This window comes from Benincasa hispida, chromosome 11 (assembly GCF_009727055.1).
Source record: "Benincasa hispida cultivar B227 chromosome 11, ASM972705v1, whole genome shotgun sequence".
NCBI classification, from domain to species: Eukaryota; Viridiplantae; Streptophyta; class Magnoliopsida; order Cucurbitales; family Cucurbitaceae; genus Benincasa; species Benincasa hispida.
The window spans coordinates 32,479,684-32,488,084 of record NC_052359.1 but is presented as its reverse complement, the minus strand read 5'-3'; the positions used below and the strand labels follow the sequence as shown (position 1 = coordinate 32,488,084).

The 8,401-nt window shown below is 40.1% G+C and overlaps 1 non-coding gene across 1 annotated transcript; it reads right to left on the bottom strand.

The window, feature by feature from the left end:
* Window positions 1–6,174: 6,174 nt before the first annotated feature.
* On the bottom strand, window positions 6,175–6,280 carry LOC120092231. Its single transcript, XR_005485943.1, has one exon. It is a non-coding gene; the product is annotated as a small nucleolar RNA R71 (small nucleolar RNA).
* Window positions 6,281–8,401: the final 2,121 nt, after the last annotated feature.

Sequence of the window (8,401 nt, the reverse complement as noted above, 5' to 3'; positions counted from 1 at the left end):
AAGGAAGCAAAAATGAAATACAAGCGGAGGAAACGATTAAAGCGTACACGCATCACCGGTGCGCATTTTAGCTAAATATTAGCTCAAATGCTAATTTGCTCATGTGGGCCCAAAATGAGAACTTGCTTTGTGGCTTGGATTTATTTTATTTTATTTATTATTGAAAAAGAGGTTGAAAGAGGAGTAAGAGAATAGAGGTGTGTGTGTGGGGATAACAATGATTGAATACACTTGGTGTAGAAAGTTCCACAAGGGGCATTTCATTTAACAGGATGTTTTGTTTTTTTAGAGGATGTATATATTTGTAGATGAACTTCATTTCCAAAAAGAAATAAACACATATTTGCATGTGCATCTTCATGTATGAGTGCATATGTAACACCTAGATCTTGACAATAATTCTTGAATTGTCAGGCAAATGTATACTTAGAGCCTAAAGGGGTAAATGTAACACCCGAGCTCTCACAAGATCTCCTCGAAGGAGAGAAGAGCTCGAAGTTCAAGTTTTGGAAGGGAAGAGTTTAACTAAGTACCTAGACTATGCCTTGGAGGAAGGAAAATTTCTAAGTGTTAGAGGCATAGTAGTTTGGAGTTAAAATTTTGGCTAAGTGTTCAACTATGCTATGAGAATAGAGTTGGATTCATAGCATAGGAGAGAATGGAGAATCTTGGATGAGGTTAACGCATGATGTAGTAGAAGAAGCATGTTGAACGCATCCCAAGGGGAGATTTTGAAAAACTATGGATGTCTAGGGATGTGGGAAACTATGCTATGAGATTATGTTGAGTCTAGAGGAAACCATGCATTGAACACTGGGATGGACGCATAGAGAACCATGATGGACGCATAAGGAAAGAATGATGAGTGCATAGGGTATTATGGGAGAGAAATTGGCTAAGTGTTGGACAACAAAAGACACCACAAGTGGAGGAAACTCTAAAAAGGGAAGGGTTGAATGCATAGATAAGGTGTTGGATGCATAAGTGGCCATGTGGGTGCATGCTTGAGAGAAAAGAGATACAAAGAGGAGACATGACTATGCCTTGAGTTGAAGGAGTAAACTATGCTTTAAGAAGAAGATAAAAATCAAGGGTGAAGGAAGTGGAAGAATGGTGCATAAGGTTGGAGTTGGGCGCATAGGAGGTCTAGTGAATTCCATTTTGGATCTATGAGGAGTAAGATGGATGCATAAGACAAACCCTTGAGAGAGAGTTATACCAAGGAAGCCTAAGAACCCTAGTTGGACGCATGATTCGGAGGGAGAATGTGAAATGGACGCATATCTTGCCATAGACCAAAGAGGAAACTATGTGGTGAATAGGAGACAAGTTGGTAACATAGTTAAGAAACCATGCATCCAAACCTAAGGGATCATGCATTGGAATCACTTCATGGGTGCATAAAGGATGGTTGGTGAAGTAACCATACGCCCAACATAAATTACCATGCGTTAGTTTGGAAACTTGGAGAACAAGGTTGGATTGACGGTAAAAAAAGGGTACGTGGCTCAACCAAATGAAGCCCTGATTGAGCCTAGTTTAAGTGTTGGTCTTTACAAAACCAACACTTAATCAACTGAGAAGATGAAAACGGTAAGTAGGATGAAATGAAAAGAGTCAAGCCACAGAGTACAATCTCTTATCCTCTTTGGCTCAATTCTAGTTCGTGTACAACCACTTGTAGAAGAATTGGAAGAAATGTCAGAAATGTCTCTCTTGAACTCAGCTTCCTCCACTCTTTGATCGGCGATGGTGGTGGTTCTCTTGCCTCTTGTTCTTCTCGTCACCATAGCACAGCTCTACGGTCTCAAAATTTCAGAATTATGCAATGAGCTAAAAGGTCCGTTCATCTGGTGGGATTTCTTCTATTTATAGGCGTTGGTCTTCTCCAACTTGATGATGGGCAGCATTAAATTCCATACCCTGGTCAGCTGCATGACACTCAGATGCTTTTTAGACACCGTCCGCTGCAGATGCCCATGCTTATAAGTAGTGATTTGACACAAACAGCCTCAATCAAGTTGGAGAAGATCGACGTCTATAAATAGAAGAAATCCCACCAGATGAACGGACCTTTTAGCTCATTGCATAATTCTGAAATTTTGAGACCGTAGAGCTGTGCTGTGGTGACGAGAAGAACAAGAAGGAAGAGAACCACCACCATCGCCGATCAAGGAGCGGAGGAAGATGAGCTCGAGAGAGACATTTCTTCCAATTCTTCCACAAGTGGTTGTACATGAATTAGAATTGAGCCAAAGAGAACAAGAGATTATACTCTGCGGCTTGACTCTTTTCATTTCATCCTACTTATTGTTTTCATCTTCTCAGTTGATTAAGTGTTGGTTTTGTAAAGACAATCAGTTTCTTTATAAATTCACATATTTGATTTATCATACTTCGCCACTGTTTATTTCTTATTTTATGTTGGATGTATCTATAACTTCATGCAAAATTCCATTTCGAAACGCTTAAACCAACTAAATCAATTGGTAAAAGCAGCTTTAGCTTAAATTATTCGAGAGAATAAGTAAGCCAGCATCAAGTGCTTAGTATATCTAGAGATAGACGCACTGGTGTTTTATTGCATCCTGTGATTGACGCATACATCCTAGAGATAGGTATTGTATGATATTCGCATTGAGAAGTGCCAAATAGAGTCTAACGCATAAACAGAGATAAACAAGTCATCTCATTCACATCATATGCTTGTTCGTGTACACGTAACTTAGATCGATGCATATCACTTGCATCAAACTCCATTTTTTCGCACGACCCCTTATCCTCTACTTGACCCTTTTGTATCTTCTTGCACACACACAACAGCTTAGTGTAAATAACTCATTTCTATATTCACTTAGGATACTTCTACAACAGTTACAACGCAAACCCCACACCAGATTACCCTCCTAACCTGGACGGAATGGTGACTGCAGCAGTTACCAACCCTTTTGCAGACACTTACTGCCTAACTTACCTTAAAATAATATTCAAACCCTGAATACATACATAATAACACCGAGCTTAACACATTTATATTACAGGGTTTCGCAGCATTGCTTTTACATAGATAATACAATCTAGTAAGCTCTATCAAGAATACTAGTCACTAGACAGACACATGTGTACTAATTAATACAGGTCTTCGAGTACGCTTCCTTCAACCTGTTTCTTTGAGTGGTAGAACAGCAGTAGAAAAGTCTTTTGGGAACTGACCGCTACCTGAAAGAAAACATTCGAAAACGTGAGCTAGAAGTCCAGTGAGTGACTTAATAAAATATAAATCTCATGCTCAAAATTGAAAGCTTGGAATCATAATACTGAAACTAAAGAATACCAAGGAAACGTGTACATAAAACCTTTAAAACTATTGCATTTGAAATCTGAATCTTAGTTGAGAAGGAACATTCATTGCTCTAATTCCCAATACCAAACCATGGCCGTATGAGACCTCTACTTCGACCTGTTCACATTAAACTATGGCTAAGAGATATCCCTACGTCGATTTCTTTTAATATATCGATGGGCATCTCAAGCAATGTCCTTAAAACACTAGCATTGATAACCACTCTTAAACACCATTAAAGATCATTATTCTCTAGTTGAGAACGAGCATACATCGCTCTAGCTCCCAACGTCTTTTATCGGCCAAGAGACCCATATTTCAGCCTCATTTTGCTGGTGTATGGCCTAGAAGATCCATACTTGGCCTCTCCTTCAAAACTACCCACGTGTACGTGGAGGTTTCTATGTACCATCAACCTTAGATACATTTATTCATATACCTTTCTTACCTTTAATACTCATCTTCATTGTGTTTAGGAATATCAACGCATGTAATTTAGTAATCTTAGGTATATAAACATAGCACACCAAGCTTAGTTTTAACCCTAACGCATGCTTCATACTCTATAAAATAAGTTGGCTTAAATCGTGTTGAATTATCCTGTAAAACTATTAATATGTGTTAGATATGGAAAACATACTTGGAAAACTCATATAGCATGTGTTAGATATGGAAAACATACTTGGAAAACTCATATATTAGTAACATCATGCGTTGATAAACATTCATAAGCATTAGCAATTCCAAACTATCATTCTAGTCTATGAGAAGATACGAGTGCCTTTATCCTTAGTTGAGAGTGAACTACTAAATCTAACCCTCAACGTCAACCTTAGTCGGGGAGAACTCTTTTGCTCAATCGCTCGACGTCGTATTACCCACGTGCATGTGGTTATAATGAAGTACTGTCGTACCTCATGTACCTGACTAGGATACTTTTTCATTGTCCTTCAATATCCTTAGGTTCTTGACTAGGATACCTTCTCATTGTCCTTCAGTATCCTTAGGTATTTCTGCTTAGATACCTTCTCAAACGTCCTTCAGTATCGAGCTGCTAAGATACCTTCTCAAATGTCCTTTGGTATCAAGTTGGTTCGGTACCTTCTCTATTGTCCTTCGGTACCAAGTTGGCCAGATACCTTCTCAAATGTCCTTCGGTATCTGGTTGGGTGGATACCTTCTCAAATGTCCTTTGGTATCGCGTTTTAAGTAAAACTAGTCATAAACATTTAGTTGAACATTAAGGCTTGGTGCTCAAATCATCATACTAGTTTATCATAAAAATGGAGTTACTTAAACATGCTGTAAGTATTTGGAAAAGATAACATATTTAAATCATATCAATTCCATGGAAGACATGCTTTACTTAGCATGAGAGACAGTTTCACAAATACGTTGATTGACACTTCATTTAAACACTTAGCATGAGAATAACTTCAAAGAAATCTTAGTTTCCAACACTTAGCATGAGAAATAACTTCAAAGAAATCATAGTTTCTAAATCATTAAAACATTAATTCATCATATAGTCACTCACAGTTCGTTGGCATCTTAACGGGTTATACGCCTCTCCTAGCTCTTCTTGGCCTGAAAGGATATAATTCTCGGTTAATTACTTAGAATTCTTAGCAAAATACCTCAAATAGTTCATTTACTAATGGAACTTTCATCATCAAAGACTGCCTTACTAGCGAGATCCCCATGAGCGACACTAGCGAGATCTCCATGAGAAACACCAGTGAGATCCCTTAGAGCGACACCAACGATACTCATTACCAGCGATGCCAGCGATACCAACCCAAATTCTAGCGAGATTTCCTTCATTAGCGAGATCCCCTTCACAAAATTAGTGAGATCTCCTTCATTAGCGAGATCCTCTTCACAAAATTAGCGAGATCTCATTCATTAACAAGATCCTCTTCACAAAATCTCGCTATAATCTCCACGGTGAGTTGTTTGTTTATTCTTCCCAAGCAGCTGTCTGCTTATGCACAGGTTCTCTGTTACAATTTTAAAAATTCATAACTCAAAATCCAGACCTCTTTAAAGAAACTTCCTTCTAAAAACATGTTTAGAATTGAGTTAACTTTCTTACCTCAAAATTTTAGCCACAAATTTTTTATAGTTTGGCCCAGAGCTCCCAATCTTCACCTCGGGCTCTTATTAACCCGAGATTTTGTCTCTTCTGTAATTTCATCACTTTCATTCTTCTTCTCCTGCCATCTTTCTCTGGCAAGACAACTTTGAAAACTAGATTCTCCTAACTTTCAAATGGCACTAAATTTGCTCATGTAGATTGCCAAAACCAAACTTTCGAAGTTCCTTTTCCCTTTTAATCTTCCTGCCGCCCCCCAAATTTAAGGATTAATCGCCACGTGTTAAACCAATAAGTGAGCTTCCTTATTTTGTGTTTTCCTTTTCCTTTCTCTGCAACTTCTTTAAATAATATGGATTTTCACTTACATGATATTTAATATATATTCCTTTAGCCAAACATGCTTATTTAGGACACTTTGAATTTGGGGTTTACACTTAGCTACACAAGAGCTTATTTCTCCTTGCTTCCAGCCTCTAACCCTCCTAAAATATGGCTTCATTTAACTCATTAGGAGACATCTCATTATTTACTCTTACTTAAAGTAATTAGGGTTCAGGCTTTACAGTGATTCTTGGAATCACTCTAAAAGTTATCAGGCTATCTTTATTCCCATATTCTCTGCGTGACGACGCAAAGCAATGGGTAAGTTCTTTGGAGCCTGGAGAGATCACGACCTGAGAAAAGTTGGTGGAGAAATTCATGCAGAAATACTTCCCACCCACCACGAACGCAAGGAGGCAGAGAGAGATCATGAACTTCGAGCAGGAAGAATCTGAAACATTGAATGCCGCATGGGAGCGCTTTAAAGGATTAGTCAAGAATTGCCCCAATCATGGATTACTCTTAACCATCCAGATGAAGACCTTCTATGGCGAATTAAACAGAGCGTCTCAAATGGCAGCTGACGCAGCTGCAACTGGCGATATCATGGACAAATCTTATACTGAAGCTAAGGAAATACTGGACCGCATAGCCAAGCATAATATGGAATGGGTGGATGACACTTACAACAAAAGAGCAGAAAGGAAGAGGCGATCTTAGAATGTGAATTCTATTGACTTTAACGCAATAGCCACGCTCTTTGCACAAGTGGCTACTATGACAAACCTTTTGCAGAATATGTCATTGGGGAATGCATCAAACTCGCAAAAGGTAAATCTGGTAGAAACATTCGTACAACCTATGGTTAGTTGTGTGGGCTGTGGAGATCCCCATTCCTACTCTGATTGCCCACAAAATCCGCAATCGGTATGTTTGATTAAAAATAACCCATTCTCAAACACCTATAATCTCAGATGAAGGAACCATCCAAATTTCTCTTGGGCAAGTAATCAACATAAGCCACACCACCCAAGGGTAAACCAGCAGCAAAGGCAAGGACCGCCGCCTGGATTCCACCCAACGCAGCAGCCGCGCCAACAATCCTTTAATAGAGGAGGTCATGCGTCGAGTTCAACACCTCTGCTTGAAAACCTCTTAAAGGAATATATCGCCTAGAACGACACATTGCTAAAAAGTCAGGTGTCTTCCATCAGAACTCTGGAGATACAGGTGGGGCAGATTGCGAGTGAGTTGAAGAGTTGGCAGGCAAGAGTCTTGCCCAGCAACACGGAAACCCCAGAGAATACCAACAGTGCAGTAGAGTTGACCCAAGAGGATGACACAAACACGTTCAAGGTAAATGGGCAAAGTGTGAAGGCCGACTTTGAAGATGGTGTAAAATGACAGAAGTCATCCCTCGTATTACGCAAAGCCAACTAAAGCTTGACATATATTCTAGGGACGCTTCTTTTACCTTCAATTATTTTGCATTATATATTTTATGACTGCGTTTGTGTTTACTCTGATTGTTTGCTTGTCTTTACGTTTCATTTTAAGTTGACTGATGATTGTTATTGCTTTCTTATTTAAGAGATTTATTTAATTTAAATAAAAAAAATTGTGTACAACCGAAAGAAGCTTAGGATGGGAATAAAACTGACGCGTTGGACTTAAGCCAATGCATGGCCCAAACCGAAAGGATGCATCTCGAAAACACAAAACACTCGATTTCCTAGAAACCTTAGGCACGTCCTTTCGTTTGTGTAAGAAATGAGGATGTCAGGCGCCGTCTGATGTCACCACATCCTCTCCCATAGACCTATAAAACACAAACCTTCAACAGTCTCTTCTTCTTCCACCTCCTTTAATCCTACTTCGCGAAAACCCTAGCTCCCGAAACTTTACTGCCCTTCGATCAAGTCTGCTACTCCAGTCAACCTTTAGCAATAATGTCTTCAGCATCCGACAACCAAAACCAGTCATTGAGCTACGGAGGTGGGTCGCCAGTAAGTTCCTTTTCATCTTCTTCCGCTTCAATGTTACCTCCTTCAAACCCTCACCGAGCCTCAAAAGCTCTCTTTCCGACCAAGCCTTCGCATGACCGACCTTCCTCTATATCCCAGTGATCATCTCGGTCGAAACCCATCGAAACCATAACAAATCCGAAATCCTCTAAAACCCACCAAAAACCCAAACCGCCGCCAAACCTAAACCCAAAACTCCTACCAAACCAAGGCGACAACGCCCTTCTTCCTCTGCAGCTGCCGAGAAACCTTACACACAGCCCACCCCACCACCGTTTATTCCAAATATTACACCGGTGGGTGCGACACATGACCCTATTCCCGCTCATCTCTACACCGCACCATCGCCTGCCGTGCGTTCACTTCCCTCATTATCCATTTAACCCTTAGCCACCATTTACCCTATTAAAGTAGAAGAAGCTAGCCAACCCCTTGAGGCGGGCAAACTCTTTTTGGAGCTGGCACGGGAAGCCAAAGCACATGAGGCGGGCAAACGCAAGGTAACTGACGCGTTACCTAAAAAAACCAAAGGGAGAAAGCGTCGGTTTAGTGACATCCTTGCCGAAAAGGGCTTCTTCCCCGAACGCAACCTATTGCCGCCATATATAACCGAAA